The sequence below is a fragment of the Nerophis ophidion genome, linkage group LG12, assembly GCF_033978795.1.
Source record: "Nerophis ophidion isolate RoL-2023_Sa linkage group LG12, RoL_Noph_v1.0, whole genome shotgun sequence".
NCBI classification, from domain to species: Eukaryota; Metazoa; Chordata; class Actinopteri; order Syngnathiformes; family Syngnathidae; genus Nerophis; species Nerophis ophidion.
Genome location: NC_084622.1, coordinates 64,289,548 through 64,316,888, shown reverse-complemented (window position 1 = coordinate 64,316,888; position 27,341 = coordinate 64,289,548). Strand labels below are relative to the sequence as shown.

Sequence of the window (27,341 nt, the reverse complement as noted above, 5' to 3'; positions counted from 1 at the left end):
GCCCATATTCCACCGCACCTGACTGCAATTGCCCATATTCCACCGCACCTGACTGCAATTGCCCATATTCCACCGCACCTGACTGCAATTGCCCATATTCCACCGCACCTGACTGGAATTGCCCATATTCCTCCGCACCTGACTGGAATTGCCCATATTCCACCGCACCTGACCGCAATTGCCCATATTCCACCGCACCTGACCGCAATTGCCCATATTCCACCGCACCTGACCGCAATTGCCCATATTCCACCGCACCTGACCGCAATTGCCCATATTCCACCGCACCTGACCGCAATTGCCCATATTCCACCGCACCTGACCGCAATTGCCCATATTCCACCGCACCTGACTGCAATTACCCATAACACCTTGCTTCCAAAAAACCCCTTACCACACAGATCCTTCCACCATATATGCCATTAAAGCAGTTACGTCATCACATTATTTTGACAAATGTAATAATTACAAATAAAGTGAGCTTTATATAATTACTCTTAAGCATTCAATATGTAAATTTCCTTATCATGAAAATTAAGTAAATAGTCCCCTTTTGGCTGAATAAACATAAAGTACTTTCCATAAAATGTAAATGAACTTAAACAGCATTTAGGCTCCTACAGCATACAATTTAATAAATCACAAACTGATGACATAGTGCTGTATTTTACTTCTTTATCTCTTTTTTTTTCCAACTAAAAATGCTTTGCTCTGATTAGGGGGTACTTGAATTAAAAAAATGTTCACAGGGGGTACATCACTGAAAAAAGGTTGAGAACCACTGGCCTAGTGATTAGAGTGTCCGCCCTGAGATGGGTAGGTCGTGAGTTCAAACCCCGGCTGAGTCATACCAAAGACTATAAAAATGGGACCCATTACCTCCTTGCTTGGCACTCAGCATTAAGGGTTGGAATTGGGGGTTAAATCACCATAAATGATTCCCGGGCGTGGCCCCGCTGCTGCTCACTGCTCCCCTCACCTCCCAGGGGGTGATCAAGGGTTATGGGTCAAATGCAAAGAACAATTTCGCCATACCTAGTGTGTATGTGACCATCATTGGTACTTTAACTTTAACTACTTACGGTACAGGCAAGGCTTTTTTATTAGCGACCAAAAGTTGCGAACTTTATCGTCTATGTTCTCTACTAAATCCTTTCAGTAAAAATATGGCAATATGGCGAAATGATCAAGTATGACACATAGAATGGACCTGCTATCCCCGTTTAAATAAGAACATCTCATTTCAGTAGGCCTTTAAATGAAGACTGTTGCATGCACGCAGGCCGTCACCATGGAGAGACTCATTTCCCTCTACTTTTATGGCGTCATGTGCTCCAACCTGCAGCGTTTCTTAATGTTGTGGACGTGCAGTACACAAATATAAAATGTACCACTTTTTACGGGCTATTTTAAAAAGCTGTCAACCTTGTCACTGACAGTTTGGGTTTTCTTCCGTGTTTGTGTTTATTTCCTGCATGTCTCCCTGTGGGATGTTAGTTTCTCTCACCTGTCAACTTTCTGCTCGGTGTGTGGTTTGTTGAAGTGTCAGTAACAAATGTAAAAAAAAAATACATTTTACAAATGCTATAATGGTGTCGACTGCCTTATTTAAATGAAGACTGTAGCGCAGGGGTGCCCATTACGTCGATCGCGAGCTACCAGTCGACCGCGGGGGGTGTGTCAGTCCATCTCCAGCCAGGCTTTTAAAAAAAAATAGAGCTAAAAATGAGTGATCATCAATCTTCACCAAGACGTCACTTAAATGACATTCACGGTACCGGAGGGTCTTGTGAGACGACGCTGGCTGCTGCAAGATCATTATTATGAAAATATGACCGAGAGGAAGGCGAGAAACACTTTTTATTTCAACAGACTCTCGCGCCGTACCTTCCGTCAAAACTCTAAAGGCCGACTGCACATTTCCTATCTTCACAATAAAAGCCCTGCTTCATGCTGCCTGCGCTAACTAAATACAGAGTCTCGGAAAACTGGCGTGCACAAGTGATCCCTCAGAAAGCTGGCGTGCACATCACTTGTGCACGCCAGCTTTCTGAGACTCTTATTTTGTTAGCGCAGGCAGCATGAAGCAGGGCTTTTATTGTGAAGATAGGAAATGTGCAGTCGGCCTTTAGAGTTTTGACGGAAGGGACGGCGCGAAAGTCTGTTGAAATAAAAAGTGTTTCTCGCCTTCCTCTCTGTCATTTTTTCATAATAATGAACTGGCAGCAGCCAGCGTCATCTCACAAGACCCTCGGGTGCCGTGAATGTCAATCAAGCAAGCTACGGAATTTGCCGCCAATGTTTTTCTTGTAAAGTGTATGGAAGCTGGATGAATTAGATGCCAAAAACCAACCACTTTCATGTGGTATTGTACAGAAAGGACAACTTTTTTTCTCCTCCATTTGAAAATGTGGGCGTTATCATCATTACTGTCTGATCCCAATCAATGCAAGTCATCAGAATCAGGTAATACACCAACTTATATTCTTGTCTTTTATTTATTGTTCCATTTAGTGCAATAATGTCATTTTTGTGTTATTAGCTACTTCAGTACCTGGTTTATCTGCTATAATTTTTGTATCATATTTGTTCACTACATATTTGCTGATGTCTTGTTGTTGTTAAAGTACACGCACTCTTTCTTTACGAAGCCACGCTGTTGTAACACGTGCTGAATGTGGCTTGGCATTGTCTTGCTGAAATAAGCAGGGGTGTCCATGAAAAAGACGGCGCTTAGATGACAACATATGTTGTTCCAAAACCTGTATGTACCTTTCAGCATTAATGGTGCCTTCACAGATGTGTAAGTTACCCATGCCTTGGGCACTAATGCACCCCCATACCATCACACATGCTGGCTTTTGAACTTTGCGTCGATATAACTGTCTGGATGGTTCGCTTCCCCTTTGGTCCGGATGACTCAATGTTGAAAATTTACAAAAGCGATTTGAAATATGGACTCGTCAGACCACAGAACACTTTTCCACTTTGCATCAGTCCATCTTAGATGATCTCGGGCCCAGAGAAGCCGGCTGCGTTTCTGGATGTTGTTGATAAGTGGCTTTCGCTTTGCATAGTAGAGCTTTAACTTGTACTGACGGATGTAGTGACGAACAGTATTTAGTGACAGTGGTTTTCTGAAGGGTTCCTGAGCCCATGTGGTGATATCCTATAGAGATTGATGTCGGTTTTTGATACAGTGCCGTCCGAGGGATCGAAGGTCACGGTCATTCAATGTTGGTTCCCGGCCATGCCGCTTACGTGGAGTGATTTCTCCAGATTCTCTGAACCTTTTTATTATTTTCTGGAGCGTAGATGTTGAAATCCCTAAATTTCTTGCATTTGCACTTTGAGAAACCTTGTTCTTAAATTGTTTGACTATTTGCTTACGCAGTTGTGGACAAAGGGGTGTACCTCGCCCCATCCTTTCTTGTGAAAGACTGAACATTATTTGGGAAGCTGTTTTTATACCAAATCATGGCACCCACCTGTTCCCAATTAGCCTGCACACCTGTGGGATGTTCCAAATAAGTGTTTAAAGAGTATTCCTCAACTTTATCAGTATTTATTGCCACCTTTCCTGAGCCCATGTGGTGATATCTTTTACAAACTGATGTCGGTTTTTGATGCAGTACTGCATTAGGGAACAAAAGTCCGTAATATCATCGCTTATGTGCAGTGATTTCTCCAGATTCTCTGAACTTTTGGATGATTTTACGGACCGTAGATGGTAAAATCCCTAAATTCCTTGCAATAGCTCGTTGAGAAATATTGTTCTTAAACTGTTCGACAATTTGCTTACAAAGTGGTGACCCTCGCCCCATCCTTGTTTGTGACTTACTGGAAGCTGTTTTTATACCCAATCATGGCACCCACCTGTTCCCAATTAGCCTGCACACCTGTGGGATGTTCCATATAAGTGTTTGATGAGCATTCCTCAACTTTATCAGTATTTATTGCCACCTTTCCCAACTTCTTTGTCACGTGTTGCTGGCATCAAATTCTAAAGTTAATGATTATTTGCAGAAAAAAAAAAATGGTTATCAGTTTGAACATCAAATATGTTGTCTTTGTAGCATATTCAACTGAATATGGCTTGAAAAGGATTCCATTTATATTTACATCTAACACAATTTCCCAACTCATATGGAAACAGGGTTTGTATAAGATTTCCCTTGAGTGGCTGGATAGGACATGTTAAGAATATTCAAAAGGGGATCAATATTACCTGACAAAACAAAACAGGAACTAACGTGTTGTCAACTTTAAAAACATGCTGAGTCATCACTATGCAGTCAAGTTGGCAGCAGAATAAACAGAGAAGAACGTCTCATTAATTCTTGACATCATAATCAGCCGTTATTGGTCCACTGCTGGACTGAAGCCTCAGCCTGCTGCCTCCAGATATATCTGACTCTCGCTGCTCTACACCAGTCAACTGCTCCCCAATAATTGTCGATGCCCTCCCCTGCCTGCTTCTTTTTCTGTTGCACTTCCCAGGTCTCCATAATGTTACCAACAACACTTATTCAGTGATATTTATCCTCTCAATATTGACTCCCAGCATAGAATATATTTTAAAACTTTGCCGATAAGCACATTTTCTGGTTGATATCTTCCGAACCTATAATTGGAATGTGCAACAGCCATTAAAGGCCTACTGAAATGAGATGTTCTTATTTAAACGGGGATAGCAGCTCCATTCTATGTGTCATACTTGATCATTTCGCCATATTTTTGCTGAAAAGATTTAGTAGAGAACATCCACGATAAAGTTCGCAACTTTTGGTTGCTAATAAAAAAGCCTTGCCTGTACCGGAAGTAGCAGACGATGTGTGCGTGACATCACGGGTTGTAGAGCGCCTCACATCTGAACATTGTTTACAATCATGGCCACCAGCAGCGAGAGCGATTCGGACCGAGAAAGCGACAATTTACCCATTAATTTGAGGGAGGATGAAAGATTTGTGGATGTGGAAAGTGAGAGTGAAGGACTAGAAAAAAGACTATACAGTCAGATGTTATTAGACAAATTTACTAGGATAATTCTGGAAAATCCTTAACTGCTTATTGTGTTACTAGTGTTTTAGTGAGATTATATGGTTGTACCTGTACAACCTGAAGGTCGGCCCTGCACCGTTCTTCATCACCAGTTGACGGGTGGTGGCGATGCCCATCTCTGCCCTTCGCAAGGGACCCTCTTCGCAACACGACCTTTCGAAATGATCGCTGCATAATACACTGTACTTTGTGTGTGTGGTCCAATCCAACCGTGTTCGCTTGACCGCTCTGTTCCATAGTAAAGCTTGAATGTCATCTTTCGGGAATGTAAACAATGAAACACCGGCTGTGTTTGTGTTGCTAAAGGCAGCCGCGATACACCGCTTCCCACCCTACAGCTTTCTTCTTTGACGTCTCCATTGTTCATTGAACAAATTGCAAAAGATTCAGCAACACAGATGTCCAGAATGCTGTGGAATTATGCGATTAAAGCAGACTATTTATAGCTTGGATCGGGCTGGAAATTAATGTCCGCTACAGCCGGTGACGTCAAACGCACGCGTCATCATACCGTGACGTTTTCAACACGACACTTTGCGGGAAATTTAAAATTGCAATCTAGTAAACTAAAAAGGCCGTATTGGCATGTGTTGCAATGTTAATATTTCATCATTGATATATAAACTATCAGACGGGTAGTAGTGGGTTTCAGTAGGCCTTTAATGTTCAAGTATTATCCATCCGTCCATCCATCTTCTTCCGCTTATCCGAGGTCGGGTCGCGGGGGCAGCAGCCTAAGCAGGGTAGCCCAGACTTCCCTCTCCCCAGCCACTTCGTCTAGCTCTTCCCGGGGGATCCCGAGGCGTTCCCAGGCCAGCCAGGAGACATAGTCTTCCCAACGTGTCCTGGGTCTTCCCCGTGGCCTCCTACCGATTGGACGTGCCCTAAACACCTCCCTAGGGAGGCGTTCGGGTGGCATCCTGACCAGATGCCCGAACCACCTCATCTGGCTCCTCTCCATGTGGAGGAGCAGCGGCTTTACTTTGAGTTCCTCCCGGATGGCAGAGCTTCTCACCCTATCTCTAAGGGAGAGACCCGGAAACTCATTTGGGCCGCTTGTACCCGTGATCTTATCCTTTCGGTCATGACCCAAAGCTCATGACCATAGGTGAGGATGGGAACGTAGATCGACCGGTAAATTGAGAGCTTTGCTTTCCGGCTCAGCTCCTTCTTCACCACAACGGATCGATACAACGTCCGCATTACTGAAGACGCCGCACCGATCCGCCTGTCGATCTCACGATCCACTCTTCCCAAGTATTAAACAGTAGAAGTGTTATTGTTGTTCTTTGGCGGGGGAAACAATACGTAATCCATTGCAAACGTGGAATCTTTCCACATTTTACGCAAATTCCAACTCCGGTTACGCGCATCCACTCCTCCCCCTCCTCCCCCCCCCCTCCTCCTGCAGCACCACTACCGGAGCTGTAACGGGACACTTGGAGCTCACCGAGCCTCGTGGTCGCATCTTGCCGCGACAGTGCGCCATGTGCCCGTGCGGGACAGGTGGATCCGCTCCACGGCGTCATGCGTAGCGGCCACCGCGCCCTGGCTCCCCCCGGCTTGATTTGGCGCTAAAATTACCCGCGGGATTTGCGCCTCGGTCGTGTGGAGAAGAGTTCGGAGCCCGGGTTGGTAAGTTGTGCTGATGGTGACGTCACTGTGGAAATTGTCATGCCCTGCGGTGCAAAATGTTGTTGTTGTTTTGTTTTTTTTTTTGCATGAAAAATGTTAAGTGTATTTACATGCATGCGATTTGAATAAATGTGCAGTCATTTCAAACCTATGGCGACGAATGGAACTTATGCAAGGTTGGTGTTTATGTCTCGTATTTGATACATAGTCGTATTTACTTAGTACAACTTCCTATCTTGGGTACAAATTGTCCCGCGCGGCATGCACGTGCACGGGCCAGTGTGTGTGTGTGTGTGTGTGTGTGTGTGTGTGTGTGCGTGTGTGTGTGTGTGTGTGTGTGTGTGCGTGTGTGTGTGTGCGTGCGTGCGTGCGTGCGTGTTGTTCCGATACCAATATTTTGGTACCAGTACCAAAAGTCTTTCGGTACTTTTCGTTAATTTTTTACATAAAAGGGACCACAAAAATGTCATTATTGGCTTTATTTTAACCGCATCCTATTACCATATTTTTTGGACCAATATTTTGGTACCAGTTCCAAAAGTATGTTGGTACTTTTTGGTACTTTTTTAAATAATTGGGTCCACAAAAAATACATTATTGGCTTTATTTTAACAGCATCCTATTACCATATTTTCTGGACCAATATTTTGTCACCGGTACCAAAAGTATGTCGGTACTTATCGGTACTTTTTGCAACTTTTCTAAATAAAGGGCACCACAAAAAAATTCATTATCGGCATTATTTTAACTACATTGTATTACCATATTTTTTAGACTATAAGCCGCTGTTTTTCCCCACACTTTGAACCCTGCGGATAATAAACCAGTGCGGCTAATTGATTTTTTTCCCCGTTTTATCCAGGTGATTATTTTTCTAACTGTTGCTGTCACAATGTGTTCCCGTGACGACAGCACCTGTTTGTCCAGACTAGTGTTGTAACTATACCAATAATTTGGTGCCGGTACCAAAAATATGTCCGTATTTTTTGATACTTTTTTAAATAAAGGGGACCACAAAAAATGTCATTATGGCTTTATTTTAACAGCATCCTATTACCATATTATTTGGAACAATATTTTGGTACCGGTACCAAAAGTATGTCGGTACTTATCGGTACTTTTCTAAATAAAGGGCACCTCCAAAATAACTTCATTATCGGCTTTATTTTAACAACTTTGTATTACCATATTTTTTGGACTATAAGCCGCTGTTTTCCCCACACTTTGAACCCTGCGGATAATAAAACAGTGTGCTGAATTGATTTTTCTTGGATTTATCCAGGTGATTATTTTCCTAACTATTGCTGTCACAATGTGTTCCCGTGACGACAGCACCTGTTTGTCCAGACTAGTGTTGTCACGATAAAATTATTTTGGGGCCCATACCAAAAGTGTTTTGGTACTTTTCAATTATTTTCTAAATAAAGGGCACCAAAAAATGTCACTTTTGGCTTTATTTTAACATTGTATTACCATATATTTTGGACTATAAGCCGCTGTTTTCCCCACACTTTGAACCCTGCGGATAATAAAACAGTGTGCCGAATTTATTTTTCTTCGATTTATCTAGGTGATTATTTTCATAACTATTGCTGTCACAATGTGTTCCCGTGACAACAGCACCCGCTTGTCCAGACTAGTGTTGTAAGTACAACAATATTTTGGTGCCGGTACTAAAGGTTTTTCGGTACTTTTCTAAATAAAGGGCACCACAAAAAAACGTCATTATCGGCTTTATTTTAACTACATTGTATTACCATAATTTTTAGACTATAAGCCCCTGTTTTTCCCCACACTTTGAACCCTGCGGATAATAAACCAGTGCGGCGAATAGATTTTTTTCCCCGCTTTATCCAGGTGATTATTTTTCTAACTGTTGCTGTCACAATGTGTTCCCGTGACGACAGCACCCGTTTGTCCAGACTAGTGTTGTAAGTATAACAATATTTTGGTACTTATCAATTATTTTATAAATAAAGGGCACAAAAAAAATTCACTTTTGGCTTTATTTTAACATTGTATTACCATAATTTTTGGACTATAAGCCTCTGTTTTTCCTCACACTTTGAACCCTGCGGATAATAAACCAGTGCGGCTAGTTGATTTTTTTTTGCTTCATCAAGGTGATTATTTGATTATTTTCCTAACTATTCCTGTCACAATGTGTTCCCGTGACTACAGCACCTGTTTGCCCAGACGAGTGTTGTAACTATACCAATATTTTGGTACCGGTACCAAAAGTCTTTTGGTACTTTTTGGTACTTTTTTAAATAAAAGGGTCCACAAAAAATGTCATTATTGGCTTTATTTTAACAGCATCATATTACCATATTTTCTGGACCAATATTTTGTTACCGGTACCAAAAGTATGTCGGTACTTATCGGTACTTTTTGCTACTTTTCTAAATAAAGGGCACCCCAAAAAAATTCATTAATCGGCTTTATTTTAACAACATTGTATTACCATATTTTTTTGGACTATAAGCTGCTGTTTTCCCCACACTTTGAACCCTGCGGGTAATAAACCAGTGTGCCGAATTGATTTTTCTTAGATTTATCTAGGTGATTATTTTCCAAACTGTTGCTGTCACAATGTGTTCCAGTGACTACAGCACCTGTTTGTCCACACTAGTGTTGTAAGTATACCAATATTTTGGTGCCGGTACCAAAAGTATGTCGGTACTTTTTGATACGTTTTTAAATAAAGGGGACCTCAAAAAATGTCATTATTGCTTTTATGACAACATCCTATTACCATATTTTTTGCTCCAAGATTTTGGTACCGGTACCAAAAGTATGTCGGTACTTATCGGTACTTTTCTAAATAAAGGGCACCTCCAAAATAACTTCATTATCGGCTTTATTTTAACAACATTGTATTACCATATTTTTTTGACTATAAGCCGCTGTTTTCCCCACACTTTGAACCCTGCGGATAATAAACCAGTGTGCTGAATTGATTTTTCTTAGATTTATCTAGGTGATTATTTTCCTAACTATTGCTGTCACAATGTGTTCCCGTGACAACAGCACCCGTTTGTCCAGACTAGTGTTGTAAGTATAAAATTATTTTGGGGCCCATACCAAAAGTGTTTTGGTACTTTTCAATTATTTTCTAAATAAAGGGCACCAAAAAATGTCACTTTTGGCTTTATTTTAACATTGTATTGCCATATATTTTGGACTATAAGCCGCTGTTTTCCCCACACTTTGAACCCTGCGGATAATAAAACAGTGTGCCGAATTATTTTTCTTAGATTTATCTAGGTGATTATTTTCCTAACTATTGCTGTCACAATGTGTTCCCGTGACAACTGCACCTGTTTGTCCAGACTAGTGTTGTAAGGATAACAATATTTTGGTGCCGGTACTAAAGGTTTTTCGGTATTTTTCTAAATAAAGGGCACCACAAAAAAACGTCATTATCGGCTTTATTTTAACATTGTTAATTTTTAGACTATAAGCCGCTGTTTTTCCCCACACTTTGAACCCTGCGGATAATAAACCAGTGCGGCGAATTGATTTTTTTCCCCCGCTTTATCCAGGTGATTATTTTTCTAACTGTTGCTGTCACAATGTGTTCCCGTGACGACAGCACCCGTTTGTCCAGACTAGTGTTGTCACGATAACAATATTTTGGTACTTATCAATTATTTTCGAAATAAAGGGCACCCAAAAAAATTCACTTTTGGCTTTATTTTAACATTGTATTACCATAATTTTTGGACTATAAGCCTCTGTTTTTCCCCACACTTTGAACCCTGCGGATAATAAACCAGTGCAGCTAGTTGATTTTTCTTTGCTTCATCAAGGTGATTATTTGATTATTTTCCAAACTGTTGCTGTCACAATGTGTTCCCGTGACTACAGCACCTGTTTGCCCAGACGAGTGTTGTAACTATACCAATATTTTGGTACCGGTACCAAAAGTCTTTTGGTACTTTTTGGTACTTTTTTAAATAAAAGGGTCCACAAAAAATGTCATTATTGGCTTTATTTTAACAGCATCATATTACCATATTTTCTGGACCAATATTTTGTTACCGGTACCAAAAGTATGTCGGTACTTATCGGTACTTTTTGCTACTTTTCTAAATAAAGGGCACCCCAAAAAAATTCATTAATCGGCTTTATTTTAACAACATTGTATTACCATATTTTTTTAGACTATAAGCTGCTGTTTTCCCCACACTTTGAACCCTGCGGATAATAAAACAGTGTGCCGAATTGATTTTTCTTAGATTTATCTAGGTGATTATTTTCCAAACTGTTGCTGTCACAATGTGTTCCAGTGACTACAGCACCTGTTTGTCCAGACTAGTGTTGTAAGGATAACAATATTTTGGTGCCGGTACCAAAAGTATGTCGGTACTTTTTGATACGTTTTTAAATAAAGGGGACCACAAAAAATGTCATTATTGCTTTTATGACAACATCCTATTACCATATTTTGTGCTCCAAGATTTTGGTACCGGTACCAAAAGTATGTCGGTACTTATCGATACTTTTCTAAATAAAGGGCACCACAAAAAAAAATTCATTATTGGCTTTATTTTAACTACATTGTATTACCATATTTTTTGGACTATAAGCCGCTGTTTTTCCCCACACTTTGAACCTTGCGGATAATAAAACAGTGTGCCGAATTGATTTTTCTTAGATTTATCTAGGTGATTTTTTTCCTAACTATTGCTGTCACAATGTGTTCCCGTGACAACAGCACCCGTTTGTCCAGACTAGTGTTGTCACGATAAAATTATTTTGGTGCCCATACCAAAAGTATTTTGGTACTTTTCAATTATTTTCTAAATAAAGGCACCAGAAAATGTCACTTTTGGCTTTATTTTAACAACATTGTATTACCATATATTTTGGACTATAAGCTGCTGTTTTCCCCACACTTTGAACCCTGCGGATAATAAAACAGTGTGCCGAATTATTTTTCTTAGATTTATCTAGGTGATTATTTTCCTAACTATTGCTGTCACAATGTGTTCCCGTGACAACAGCACCTGTTTGTCCAGACTAGTGTTGTAAGGATAACAATATTTTGGTGCCAGTACCAAAGGTATTTCGGTACTTTTCTAAATAAAAGACACCACAAAAAAATTCATTATTTGCTTTATTTTAACTACATCGTATTACCATAATTTTTAGACTATAAGCCGCTGTTTTTCCCCACACTTTGAACACTGCGGATAATAAACCAGTGTGGCGAATTGATTTTTTCCCCCGCTTTAGCCAGGTGATTGTTTTCCAAACTGTTGCTGTCACAATGTGTTCCCGTGACGACAGCACCTGTTTGTCCACACTAGTGTTGTAACTATACCAATAAGTCCAAAACAGAAAACACAAGAAGATTCAAAAATCTAAATCAAAACATGATCCGGGCAGCGGATCACAACATCCTGGGCGTGGTCAAATGCAGAAAATTATTTGTTTTTTTTACCTGCACACTGCCTCTCGCTGTTTCCGAAATCTACAAAGCAATTAGCTACCTGGTGCCACCTACTGATATGGAAGAGTATTACACGGTTATTCTGCCGAGCTCTAGACAACACAGACACTCAACAACAAGACATTATTTGCAGACTATAATTACTGGTTTGCACAAAATATTTTGAACCCAAATAGGTGAAATTAGATCATCTCCCACGGCACACCAGACTGTATCTCACGGCACAGTGGTTGAAAAACACTGATATAGTGGCATGGCTCAAAATGACAATTTCTAGAAAAACAAAAAAATAGAAGTAGCATATGTTACTATTAATGGTTTAAAAGAGTGATTACACATATATACATGTCTCTATATTTGGCATAATAACAATACAACTAATTGAAAATAGTTGTTTGGACCGAATAAATGTTGTGGTGATCTCATACACGTAAAGGCCTACTGAAAGCCACTACTAGCGACCACACAGTCTGATAGTTTATATATCAATGATGAAATATTAACATTGCAACACATGCCAATACGGCCGCTTTAGTTTACTAAATTGCAATTTTAAATTTCCCGCGGAGTTTCTTGTTGAAAACGTCGCGGAATGACTACGCGTGGCGTGACGTCTCAGGTTGGAGGGGACATATTAGCGCAGCACCATTGGCGGCTAAAAGTCGTCTCTTTTCATCGCATAATTACACGGTATTCTGGACATCTGTGTTGCTGAATGTTTTGCAATTTCTTCAAATAATAATGGAGAAGTCAAAGTAGAAAGATGGAGTTGGGAAGCTTTAGCCTTTAGCCACACAAACACACGGTGATTCCTTGTTTAAAATTCCCGGAGGTGAAGCTTTACTATGGTTCAGAGTGGTCAAGCGAACATGGTTCCCGGCCACTTGTAAACTGGCAGGTTTCGGTGCGAAAATTGTGGTAAAAAGTCGCCTCTTACCGGAGATCAGCGGAGCTTGTCCCGCCCATACAGCTGGCGTCGACTTCCCTCACCCCTCCGACTATCAGGTACTATTTAATCTCACTAAAACACTAGCAACACAATAGAAAGATAAGGGATTTCCCAGAATTATCCTAGTAAATATGTCTAAAAACATCTGAATCCGTCCCAATGTAATCGACTTATTTTTTTCCTTTTTTTTTTTCCCCTAGTCCTTCGCTCTCATCCACAAATCTTTCATCCTGGCTCAAATTAATGGGGAAATCGTCGTTTTCTCGGTCCGAATAGCTCTTGCTGCTGGAGGCTCCCATTATAAACAATGTGAGGATGTGAAAAGCCCTCACACTTGTGATGTCATCGTCTGCTACTTCCAATAAAGGCAAGGCTTTTTTATTAGCAACCAAAAGTTGGGAACTTTATCGTGGATGTTCTCTACTAAATCCTTTCAGCAAAAATATGGCAATATGGCGAAATGATCAAGTATGACACATAGAATGGACCTGCTATCCCCGTTTAAATAAGAACATCTCCTTTCAGTAGGCCTTTAACAGTCGGACGCATTGCCTGCAGTTAGCGCCCTCTCGGCAGCCACGTACCCTCGGCAAACGTTCACTTTCATAATCAGATAAAGTTGCAGCACATCAAGAACGTGGCGATCATGCAACACACACACAGCTGACCTTGCAGTGCACATCACTTGCTTCTTTTATTGTTGTTATAATTGTGTATTTACTGCAGCCTTATTATAGCTAGCAGCCAGGACAGAGACTCTAATAATGAATGCCTGTCTGTGTGATTAATTTCAACAAGCAGGGTGAGCGCTTTCTTCTTTCTACAGTATTGTACTTGGACAAGGACGTGTGTTGCTGTAACAAACAGTTCAGTGTCCCAAGTTACCAGAGAATGTTAGAAAAAGAGGAGGAGTTTTGTCCCTCCAGAGTTGCCGTAGGGCTGTGACGTAAGAGGTCTATAAAGGTGGGTTATTGAAGATGAACACTTAGCGTCTAACAATCTATGTGAAACCTTTCAATCCGGTTTCAGGGCAAATCACTCGCAAAAATGACTAATGATCTATTGCTAACGATGGATTCTGATGCGTCATCTATGTTGCTGCTCCTCGACCTTAGCGCTGCTTTCGATACCGTCGATCATAATATTTTATTAGAGCGTATCAAAACACGAATTGGTATGTCAGACTTAGCCCTGTCTTGGTTTAACTCTTATCTTACTGATAGGATGCAGTGTGTCTCCCATAACAATGTGACCTCGGACTATGTTAAGGTAACGTGTGGAGTTCCCCAGGGTTCGGTCCTTGGCCCTGCACTCTTCAGCATCTACATGCTGCCGCTAGGTGACATCATACGCAAATACGGTGTTAGCTTTCACTGTTATGCTGATGACACCCAACTCTACATGCCCCTAAAGCTGACCAACACGCCGGATTGTAGTCAGCTGGAGGCGTGTCTTAATGAAATTAAACAATGGATGTCCGCTAACTTTTTGCAACTCAACGCCAAAAAAACGGAAATGCTGATTATCGGTCCTGCTAGGCACCGACCTCTATTTAATAATACAACTCTAACATTTGACAACCAAACAATTAAACAAGGTGACTCGGTAAATAATCTGGGTATTATCTTTGACCCAACTCTCTCCTTTGAGGCACACATTAAAAGCGTTACTAAAACGGCCTTCTTTCATCTCCGTAATATCGCTAAAATTCGCTCCATTCTGTCCACTAAAGACGCTGAGATCATTATCCATGCGTTTGTTACGTCTCGCCTCGATTACTGTAACGTATTATTTTCGTGTCTCCCCATGTCTAGCATTAAAAGATTACAGTTGGTACAAAATGCGGCTGCTAGACTTTTGACAAGAACAAGAAAGTTTGATCACATTACGCCTGTACTGTATATACCTTTATATACATATATACATACATATATACCTATACTGTATATACCTTTATATACATATATACATACATATATACCTATACTGTATATACCTTTATATACATATATACATACATATATACCTATACTGTATATACCTTTATATACATATATACATACATATATACCTGTACTGGCTCACCTGCACTGGCTTCCTGTGCACTTAAGATGTGACTTTAAGGTTTTACTACTTACGTATAAAATACTACACGGTCTAGCTCCATCCTATCTTGCCGATTGTATTGTACCATATGTCCCGGCAAGAAATCTGTGTTCAAAAGACTCCGGCTTATTAGTGATTCCCACAGCCCAAAAAAAGTCTGCGGGCTATAGAGCGTTTTCATTTCGGGCTCCAGTACTCTGGAATGCCCTCCCGGTAACAGTTCGAGATGCCACCTCAGAAGCATTTAAGTCTTACCTTAAAACTCATTTGTATACTCTAGCCTTTAAATAGACTCCCTTTTTAGACCAGTTGATCTGCCCTTTCTTTTCTTTTTCTCCTATGTCCCACTCTCCCTTGTGGAGGGGGTCCGGTCCGATCCGGTGGCCATGTACTGCTTGCCTGTGTATCGGCTGGGGACATCTCTGCGCTGCTGATCCGCCTCCGCTTGGGATGGTTTCCTGCTGGCTCCGCTGTGAACGGGACTCTCGCTGCTGTGTTGGATCCGCTTTGGACTGGACTCTCGCGACTGTGTTGATCCATTGTGGATTGAACTTTCACAGTATCATGTTAGACCCGCTCGACATCCATTGCTTTCCTCCTCTCCAAGGTTCTCATAGTCATTATTGTCACCGACGTCCCACTGGGTGTGAGTTTTCCTTGCCCTTATGTAGGCCTACCGAGGATGTCGTAGTGGTTTGTGCAGCCCTTTGAGACACTAGTGATTTAGGGCTATAAAAGTAAACATTGATCGATTGATTGAAGAAGGTGTAAAGGAGATAGCATTAAAGAAATGGTGGAGAAACCATTCTGAGCCTTGTCTTATTTTGTTTTTATTTTATATATGTTGACAATGTATGTTATGCCATTGTTTACAAATTTGGTAAATAAATAACCCAAAAATGTATATTTTGTTGTTTTCTTACTGTACCGAAAATGAACCGAACCGTGACCTCTAAACCGAAGTACGTACCGAACTGAAATTTTTGTGTACCGTTACACCCCTAGTATTGGGATACTATAATAATATCGCTATACCATACAACACAAATCCGCCTCCGCTTGGGATGGTTTCCTGCTGGCTCCGCTGTGAACGGGACTCTCGCTGCTGTGTCGGATCCGCTTTGGACTGGACTCTCGCGACTGTGTTGGATCCATTATGGATTGAACTTTCACAGTATCATGTTAGACCCGCTCGACATCCATTGCTTTCCTCCTCTCCAAGGTTCTCATAGTCATCATTGTCACCGACGTCCCACTGGGTGTGAGTTTTTCCTTGCCCTTATGTGGGCCTACCGAGGATGTCGTAGTGGTTTGTGCAGCCCTTTGAGACACTAGTGATTTAGGGCTATAAAAGTAAACATTGATTGATTGATTGAAGAAAGTGTAAAGGAGATAGCATTAAAGAAATGGTGGAGAAACCATTCTGAGCCTTGTCTTATTTTGTTTTTATTTTATATATGTTGACAATGGACCCTGTGTGTATATGTATGTTATGCCATTGTTTACAAATTTGGTAAATAAATAACCCAAAAATGTATATTTTGTTGTTTTCTTACTGTACCGAAAATGAACCGAACCGTGACCTCTAAACCGAAGTACGTACCGAACTGAAATTGTTGTGTACCGTTACACCCCTAGTATTGGGATACTATAATAATATCGCTATACCATACAACACAAATCCGCCTCCGCTTGGGATGGTTTCCTGCTGGCTCCGCTGTGAACGGGACTCTCGCTGCTGCGTCGGATCCGCTTTGGACTGGACTCTCGCGACTGTGTTGGATCCATTATGGATTGAACTTTCACAGTATCATGTTAGACCCGCTCGACATCCATTGCTTTCCTCCTCTCCAAGGTTCTCATAGTCATCATTGTCACCGACGTCCCACTGGGTGTGAGTTTTCCTTGCCCTTATGTGGGCCTACCGAGGATGTCGTAGTGGTTTGTGCAGCCCTTTGAGACACTAGTGATTTAGGGCTATATAAGTAAACATTGATTGATTGATTGAAGAAAGTGTAAAGGAGATAGCATTAAAGAAATGGTGGAGAAACCATTCTGAGCCTTGTCTTATTCAGTTTTTATTTTATATATGTTGACAATGGACCCTGTGTATATGTATGTTTGCCATTGTTTACAAATTTGGTAAATAAATAACCCAAAAATGTATATTTTGTTGTTTTCTTACTGTACCGAAAATGAACCGAACTGTGACATCTAAACCGAAGTACGTACCGAACTGAAATTGTTGTCTACCGTTACACCCCTAGTATTGGGATACTATAATAATATCGCTATACCATACAACACAAATCCGCCTCCGCTTGGGATGGTTTCCTGCTGGCTCCGCTGTGAACGGGACTCTCGCTGCTGTGTTGGATCCGCTTTGGACTGGACTCTTGCGATTGTGTTGGATCCATTATGGATTGAGATTTCACAGTATCATGTTAGACCCGCTCGACATCCATTGCTTTCCTCCTCTCCAAGGTTCTCATAGTCATCATTGTCACCGACGTCCCACTGGGTGTGAGTTTTCCTTGCCCTTATGTGGGCCTACCGAGGATGTCGTAGTGGTTTGTGCAGCCCTTTGAGACACTAGTGATTTAGGGCTATAAAAGTAAACATTGATTGATTGATTGAAGAAGGTGTAAAGGAGATAGCATTAAAGAAATGGTGGAGAAACCATTCTGAGCCTTGTCTTATTCAGTTTTTATTTTATATATGTTGACAATGGACCCTGTGTGTGTACATGTATGTTATGCCATTGTTTACAAATTTGGTAAATAAATAACCCAAAAATGTATATTTTGTTGTTTTCTTACTGTACCGAAAAGAACCGAACCTTGACCTCTAAACCGAAGTACGTACCGAACTGAAATTGTTGTGTACCGTTACACCCCTAGTATTGGGATACTATAATAATATCGCTATACCATACAACACAAATCCGCCTCCGCTTGGGATGGTTTCCTGCTGGCTCCGCTGTGAACGGGACTCTCGCTGCTGCGTCGGATCCGCTTTGGACTGGACTCTCGCGACTGTGTTGGATCCATTATGGATTGAACTTTCACAGTATCATGTTAGACCCGCTCGACATCCATTGCTTTCCTCCTCTCCAAGGTTCTCATAGTCATCATTGTCACTGACGTCCCACTGGGTCATTATTGTCACCGACGTCCCACTGGGTGTGAGTTTTCCTTGCCCTTATGTGGGCCTACCGAGGATGTCGTAGTGGTTTGTGCAGCCCTTTGAGACACTAGTGATTTAGGGCTATATAAGTAAACATTGATTGATTGAAGAAAGTGTAAAGGAGATAGCATTAAAGAAATGGTGGAGAAACCATTCTGAGCCTTGTCTTATTCAGTTTTTATTTTATATATGTTGACAATGGACCCTGTGTATATGTATGTTTGCCATTGTTTACAAATTTGGTAAATAAATAACCCAAAAATGTATATTTTGTTGTTTTCTTACTGTACCGAAAATGAACCGAACTGTGACATCTAAACCGAAGTACGTACCGAACTGAAATTGTTGTGTACCGTTACACCCCTAGTATTGGGATACTATAATAATATCGCTATACCATACAACACAAATCCGCCTCCGCTTGGGATGGTTTCTTGCTGGCTCCGCTGTGAACGGGACTCTCGCTGCTGTGTTGGATCCGCTTTGGACTGGACTCTCGCGACTGTGTTGGATCCATTATGGATTGAACTTTCACAGTATCATGTTAGACCCGCTCGACATCCATTGCTTTCCTCCTCTCCAAGGTTCTCATAGTCATCATTGTCACCGACGTCCCACTGGGTGTGAGTTTTTCCTTGCCCTTATGTGGGCCTACCGAGGATGTCGTGGTGGTTTGTGCAGCCCTTTGAGACACTAGTGATTTAGGGCTATATAAGTAAACGATTGATTGATTGATTGATTGAACACCAGTGCACACTGAAAGTTGGTTTGGTTTGTATTTGGTTCAACTTTGTCTCAGTTTCGGTGAATTGAAAGAAAAAAATAACCCTCGTCAATGAACCTCCCTCAAAGGAAATACCAGCATATCCTCAGAGAATTCAAATCAATGTCTAAATAGTTTATCACGCCGTCTGCCCTCCGTGTGCTGGAAATGAAACACCAATATTGTGACGGGTGTGATTTATTGCCTTCCCCAAATGCAAGTTGCTTCCCTGGACCGGAATCGGGGCCGTGTGTGGTCACCGTCCCTCGCTTTGTCCCGTCGCACGTTTCACTGCAGACGCAGGCTGCGGAGTCATCTGAGCACCTGAGGTGTGGAGTTTGTACACAATGCAAGCGTGCGCGTGTTCGCTTCAGGTTACCTTGAGAAGTGCACGCCGTGAACATGGAGTGCTCGACCAGTATCTTACAAAAGTGAGTACACCCCCTCACATGTTACAATTGCATCACTTTATTATATCTTCTCAAAGGACAATGCCGTAGAAAAAACCCCCGGATCCTTTACTATAGCGTTTCTGAAGGGAGGAGACAGTACAGTACGTACTTAAAGGCCTACTGAAATGAGATGTTCTTATTTAAACGGGGATAGCAGGTCCATTCTATGTGTCATACTTGATCATTTCGCCATATTTTTGCTGAAAGGATTTAGTAGAGAACATCGACGATAAAGTTCGCAACTTTTGGTCGCTAATAAAAAAGCCTTGCCTGTACCGGAAGTGGCAGACGATGTGTGTGACATCACGGGTTGTAGGGCTCTTCACATCCTCACATTGTTTATAATCATAACCACCAGCAGCAAGAGCGATTCGGACCGAGAAAGCGACGATTTCCCCGGTAATTTGAGCGAGGATGAAAGATTCGATCACCCTCTACGCACCCTTGCTCTATGCCGATGATCCAAGCCCATTTCTCGTTCAAAGTGGGACGGCGTGGCGCAGTGGGAGAGTGGCCGTGCGCAACCCGAGCGTCCCTGGTTCAATTCCCACCTAGTACCAACCTCGTCACGTCCGTTGTGTCCTGAGCAAGACACTTCACCCTTGCTCCTGATGGGTGCTGGTTAGCGCCTTGCATGGCAGCTCCCTCCATCAGTGTGTGAATGTGTGTGTGAATGGGTAAATGTGGAAGTAGTGTCAAAGCGCTTTGAGTACCTTGAAGGTAGAAAAGCACTATACAAGTACAACCCATTTATTTATTTAAAGTACGTTTTTTGTTATTCATGCCGTTGTGCTAGTTTTTGGTTTTCATAGTCAAGTTTTTATACCTCCTCTGTGAGCGCTTTGTTCCTTTTTTTTGAATAAATTGAAAATGTCATTCCCTTCATGTCGTGTCCGGTTCAACCGCACCCAAGCCCACGTCATGACACTCCAGATCTTTCTGTGTGGAGTTTGCATGTTGTCCCCGTGACTGCGTGGGTTCCCTCCAGGTTTCCTCCCACCTCCAAAGACATGCACCTGGGGATAGGTTGATTGGAAACACTAAAATTGGCCCTAGTGTGTGAATGTGAGTGTGAATGTTGTCTGTCTATCTGTGGCCCTGCAATGAAGTGGCGACTTGTCCAGGGTGTACTCCGCCTTCCGCCCGAATGCAGCTGAGATAGGCTGCATTTTTAGACTATAAGCATTTGGCGTGACAGCCCCTCTAATGCCTGAAGGACCCAAATGAGGGCGTGATAATACCAAGTTATATGACTCTTAAGGGTTACAGCCGCAAAAATAGCTTGAAAGGTTAGCATGCTGGAATGCTAATATTTTTTTCCTCACCGTTATTTTTCACCAATGACAATCAGCCAATCATAATGGTTTTAAAACAGGCAGCAATGTGGGCTGCTTTAAGGTCCTTCTACCCTCATTGGGGTCCTTCTTCAGGCATTAGAGGGGCTGTCACGCCAAATTTCTTCCGGGGGGAAGGTTTTTGTTGGGGGGGAAGAAATTTGGCGTGACAGTTGCAGCAACCCCCCCCCCCCCCCCCCCCGCGACCCCAAAAGGAACAAGCGGTAGAAAAATGGATGGATGGATGAAGAGGGATTATGTTGTTAATATTCAGTGTTTTATTGTTCGTAGTTAATCCCACTTAATTTATTTTAATGTACATTTTTGTGTCCCATTCAGTAAAAAAAAAAAAAAAAAATTCCATTCTGTTTTTTTTGAGATGGTCGATCATATTTTTCATATTTTATTCTATTGTACATTTTGGTATTGGAGTTCCTGAAAAAAGGGACCCAAACAAAAATATTTTTATAGTAGATTTTTACAGTTAAATGTGTATGTATAATTTATACACACATACACATTTTTTTCCTTCCATGTGGGGGCAGGGGGGTACACAGCATCTGCGGTCCTCTCCAAGGTTTCTCATAGTCATTCATATTGACATCCCACTGGGTTGCGAGTTTTTCCTTGCCCTTATGTGGGTCCCGAACCGAGGATGTCGTTGTCAACTTTGATTGATTCAATGTTTATTGATATAGTTCTAAATCACAAATGTCTCAAAGGGCTGCACAAGCCACAACAACAGTCCTTTACGAGCTCATTAATACAATAGAAATGTCGTGTATCGGACACAATAAAGGCTTGACTCATTTCAAACACGTATCGTTACATTAACCACATATATAAAGCGTTGGTGTTTGTCTTGAATGTAGTAATCAGTTGTGGACAGAGTCCTGCGGTAGGTAATCCATTTTTGGCAGAGAATCCGTTTTTGGCACAAGACCAGAAGCAATAAGTAATAGATTTGACACCCAGCTGTGTAGATTTCACAATCGATGACTCGCCTGCTGATGGCATCATGGCAGTAAAAGGAAATGTGTCCTCTTCAATTTCTCCCAGGTGTACACAAATTGCAATGTGGAACATGTTCAATCCGTACCTTCTGTTTTTGGCGGTGACTTCCTAATCTTACAAGGAATAGCATCCGATTGGCTCTTCTTCATGACTAAGCTCCGCCCCTCTTTCAATGTACGCTTTGTAGGTGTTATGATCCGCCGCCCGGATCATATGTTTTTATGGTTTTTGAGTCCTTTTGTGTTTTCTGTTTGATTTTAGACTCTTCCGATCATCTGTAGTTTTGTTCCGTTATATGTCACAGGGGGTACATCACTAAAAAAAGGTTGAGAACCACTGGCTTAGCTCATAGACCAGGGGTGCCCATTACGTCGATCGCGAGCTACCAGTCGACCGCGGGGGGTGTGTCAGTCCATCTCCAGCCAGGCTTTTAAAAAAAATAGACCTAAAAATGAGTGATCATCAATCTTCACCAAGACGTCACTTAAATGACATTCACGGTACCGGAGGGTCTTGTGAGATGACGCTGGCTGCTGCAAGATCATTATTATGAAAATATGACCGAGAGGAAGGCGAGAAACACTTTTTATTTCAACAGACTCTCGCGCCGTACCTTCCGTCAAAACTCTAAAGGCCGACGGCACATTTCCTATCTTCACAATAAAAGCCCTGCTTCATGCTGCCTGCGCTAACTAAATACAGAGTCTCGGAAAACTGGCGTGCACAAGTGATCCCTCAGAAAGCTGGCGTGCACATCACTTGTGCACGCCAGCTTTCCGAGACTCTTATTTTGTTAGCGCAGGCAGCATGAAGCAGGGCTTTTATTGTGAAGATAGGAAATGTGCAGTCGGCCTTTAGAGTTTTGACGGAAGGGACGGCGCGAAAGTCTGTTGAAATAAAAAGTGCTTCTCGCCTTCCTCTCTGTCATTTTTACATAATAATGAACTGGCAGCAGCCAGCGTCATCTCACAAGACCCTCGGGTGCCGTGAATGTCAATCAAGCAAGCTACGGAATTTGCCGCCAATGTTTTTCTTGTAAAGTGTATGGAAGCTGGATGAATTGGATGCCAAAAACCAACCACTTTCATGTGGTATTGTACAGAAAGGACAACTTTTTTTCTCCTCCATTTGAAAATGTGGGCGTTATCATCATTACTGTCTGATTCCAATCAATGCAAGTCATCAGAATCAGGTAATACACCAACTTATATTCTTGTCTTTGTGAAAGAAAGACATCTATATGTGTTACACATGCTTGTATTATCATTAAACACATTTAACTTGTTTACAAAAATGTCTCTTTCATAAATAAATAAATATAAATGATATATATAAATGAGGTAGATCCCCTCGAGTTGGTCAATTGAAAAGTAGCTCGCCTGCAGAAAAAGTGTGGGCACCCCTGTCATGGACAGTTTCAATTGGTGGAAAAAGACTTCAATTGGCCAAACTGTGTGGAAAACTTCTTCAAGGACTGAAATATATCCAAGTTTAATTTTTATGGTGTTGACCCTGAAGTATAAGTGCTCGTTCATGTAGAAAATGCAGTCGAAAAGTGTCTCACATAAATAGTAAGTGCATGAAAGCTGACTTGGGGGGAAAATGCTGTAGTGTTAAAAGTGCCTCTAGGATTATTAGCGCTGTTCCAAGGTGGTCTTTATACCTGCATCATCTGCCTTCTTCACCCTGCAGAGCAGAGTGTATGACTTTGTGATGCCTCAATAGAGGAATGTCACCTTTAAGACCACCTGCTATGGCAACAAATAAGTATATTTGTGTTTTTGTTGCAGGTATTAGGCTTCTTCAGTCCTTTGAAAATGTCTGTGGTGAACTAACCCGTTACTGTAAATACAGTAATGGTCCACAGGTCATTAAAACTCATTCAAATACATTTGAATACACAAACCCCGTTTCCATATGAGTTGGGAAATTGTGTTAGATGTAAATATAAACAGAATACAATGATTTGCAAATCCATTTTCAACCCATATTCAGTTGAATATGCTACAAAGACAACATATTTGATGTTCAAACTGATAAACATTTTTTTTTGTGCAAATCATTCACTTTAGAATTTGATGCCAGCAACACGTGACAAAGAAGTTGGGAAAGGTGGCAATAAATACTGATAAAGTTGAGGAATACTCATCAAACACTTATATGGAACATCTCACAGGTGTGCAGGCTATTTGGGAACAGGTGGGTGCCATGATTGGGTATAAAAGCAGCTTCCATGAAATGCTAAGTAATTCACAAACAAGGATGGGGTGAGGGTCACCAATTTGTAAGCAAATTGTCGAACAGTTTTAGAACATTTCTCAACGACAGGTCTGGACTGCAGGCGGGCCAGGAAAGTACCCGCACTCTTTTTTTTTTTACAAAGCCACGCTGTTGTTACACTTGTCTTGGCATTGTCTTGCTGAAATAAGCAGGGGCGTCCATGATAACGTTGCTTGGATGACAACATATGTTGCTCCAAAACCTGTATGGACCTTTCAGCATTAATGGTGCCTTCACAGATGTGTAAGTTACCCATGTCTTGGGCACTAATACACCCCCATACCATCACACATGCTGGCTTTTCAACTTGGCGCCTATAACAATCCGGATGTTTATTTTCCTCTTTGTTTCGGAGGACACCACGTCCACAGTTTCCAACTATAATTTGAAATGTGGACTCGTCAGACCACAGAACACTTTTCCACTTTGCATCAGTCCATCTTAGGTGAGCTCGGGCCCAGAGAAACCAGTGGCATTCCTTGGTGTTGTTGACAAATGGGTTTTGCTTTGCATAGTAGAGTTTTAACTTGCACTTACAGATGTAGCGACCAACTGTAGTTACTGACAGTGGTTTTATGAAGTGTTCCTGAGCCCTTGTGGTGATATCCTTTTCACACTGATGTCTGTTTTTGATGCGATACCGCCTGAGGGATCAACGGTCCGTAATATTGCTTACGTGCAGTGATTTCTCCAGATTCTCTGAACCTTTTGATTATTTTACGGACCGTAGATGGTAAAATCCCTAAATTCCTTGCAATAGCTCGTTGAGAAATGTTGTTCTAAAACTGTTCGACAATTTGCTTACAAAGTGGTGACCCTCACCCCATCCTTGTTTGTGAATTACTTAGCATTTCATGGAATCTGCTTTTATACCCAATCATGGCACCCACCTTTTCCCAATTAGCCTGCACACCTGTGGGATGTTCCATATAAGTGTTTGATGAGAATTTCTCTACGTTATCAGTATTTATTGCCACCTTTCCCAACTTCTTTGTCACGTGTTGCTGGCAATTCTAAAGTTAATGATTATTTGCACAAAAAAAAATGTTTATCAGTTTGAACATCAAATATGTTGTCTTTGTAGCATATTCAACTGAATATGGCTTGAAAAGGATTTGCAAATCATTGTATTCTGTTTATATTTACATCTAACACAATTTCCCAACTCATATGGAAACAGGGTTTGTATTTTGTGAAAAATTAAGGCCTTAAATTGCATTAAAACGCATTACATTTAAAGTCTAGAGACTAGTACCAATATTTTGATGCCGGTACCAAAATGTATTTCGATACTTTTCAGTACTTTTCGATACTTTTCTAAATAAAGGGGGACAAAAACAATGGCAATATTGGCTTTATTTTAACAAAAAATCTTGCGGTACATTAAAAATGTTTATTATTGCAAGATTGTCCTTAAATAAAATAGGGAACATACTCGAAAACTTGTCTTTTATTAGTGAGAAAACAAACAAAGGCTCCCAATTTAGCTGCTGACATATGCAGTAACATATTGTGTCATTTTCTATTCTATTATTTTGTCAAAATTATAAAGGACAAGTGGTATAAAATAAATTATAGATCTACTTGTTCATTAACTGTTAATATCTGGTTAAATTTGTCTTTTAACATATTCTATCTACACTCCTGTTAAAATGTAATTATCACTTATTATTCTCTTTTTTGATACTTTACATTAGTTTTGGATGATACCACACATTTGGGTATCAATCCGATACCAAGTCCTTACAGGATCACACATTGGTCATATTCAAAGTCCTCATGTGTCCAGGGACATATTTTCTGAGTTTATAAACATAATATAAAACGGGAAAAAAAATTGTGATGCTAAAACTATTGATGTAATCATTGTAGTATCGACTAGATACGCTTCTGTACTTGGTATCATTACAGTGGATGATCCACCAATTGCGTTTTTTTACTTTCATTATCGGCGTCATATCATGAAGCATGACTAGCTATTCCTCGTCCTGCAGGGATGATACTTGTAAGAAACTTACTTCATTTGTTGCCATGGAGATGAGGATTAGTGATTTAGAAGTAGCTTCCTTAGGGCCTTTCAGTGTTTCATGAAACGTCTTTCAACTGCATATTCCAGATATTTTATAGTTTTTTTTTTTCTTAAAAATGTTTCCTCGTTATTAATTACATGTATTAAAGATTAATTTTGTGACTAATGCAATTATTTTTTGGGCCAAGTAACAAGTAACTATAACAAATTACTAGTTATAAGTATGAACATTTCAACATTTTCTGATTACATTATGTCAATTTGATCTGTTTTTTTTTTTCGGTTTTTGTGTGTGTTTTGCACACTCACGGACTGGGGGGCTTGTGGTGGCGGATCTCCGCTCTCACTCGAGTGACGAATACTTCTGCGATCGCTTGTATTTGATTGGCGAATACACACGTAATAAATACTCGTCAAATATTCCCTGGCAAATTTGCATATATAAGTAAATATATGCCAACTCTGGATCAGTTTTTTCTTCTTCTTCAGCGAAAATTTGCGACGCCCGCAGAGGAAAATTGTGTTACGATACTGAAAAAAGCGGGAAATCAAAAAAAAAACTGCAAATTTGCATAAATAAGTAAATATATGCCAACTCTGGATCAGTTTTTCCTTCTTCTTCAGCGAAAATTTGCGACGCCCGCAGAGGAAAATTGTGTTACGATACTGAAAAAAGCGGGAAATCAAAAAAAAATTGTGCGTTGGTTTCGATACTTTTCTCAATATCGGTCCAGATCCGATGATGGTTTTATTTTAGTTTTACTCCTTTAGTTCTGTTTTCAGCACCCCTGGGTTTGTTATTTAGTTTGCCATGGGGGCTGATTATTTTCACCTGCCTCTGATTAATGTTGTCGGGACACTCACCTGCTTCCGGGCACTAATCAGACAGCTATTTATTCCTGCTTTTCGCCACACTCAGTCTATCTGTCTTATTTGCGCTACGCAACAAGTTACGTGGGTATGCTATTTGATTCCTGATTCGATGCTAAGTCTTTTTGTTAGCTATTTTCCTTAGCTTCCCATGCAATCGGTACACTTTTCTTGTGTTTGTTTGCTTTTTTCTGGTATTTTTTT

At 41.0% G+C, this 27,341-nt stretch overlaps 2 protein-coding genes across 5 annotated transcripts in view; both read left to right on the top strand.

The window, feature by feature from the left end:
* Positions 1–27,341, top strand: part of kcng4a (potassium voltage-gated channel, subfamily G, member 4a) — a 244,221-nt gene that overhangs the window by 26,014 nt on the left and 190,866 nt on the right. The window lies entirely within an intron of this gene.
* The window catches only part of LOC133563704 (potassium voltage-gated channel subfamily G member 4-like), a 198,755-nt gene that overhangs the window by 161,145 nt on the left and 10,269 nt on the right, over positions 1–27,341 (top strand). Inside the window, exon 1 of one of the 3 annotated variants that reach the window (XM_061917992.1) lies at positions 6,502–6,696. The exons of the other annotated variants lie outside the window; for them this stretch is intronic. The gene's annotated coding sequence lies outside the window, so the exon portion shown is untranslated. Of the gene's footprint in view, positions 1–6,501; positions 6,697–27,341 lie in introns of those variants that run through there. 3 annotated transcript variants of the gene reach the window in all.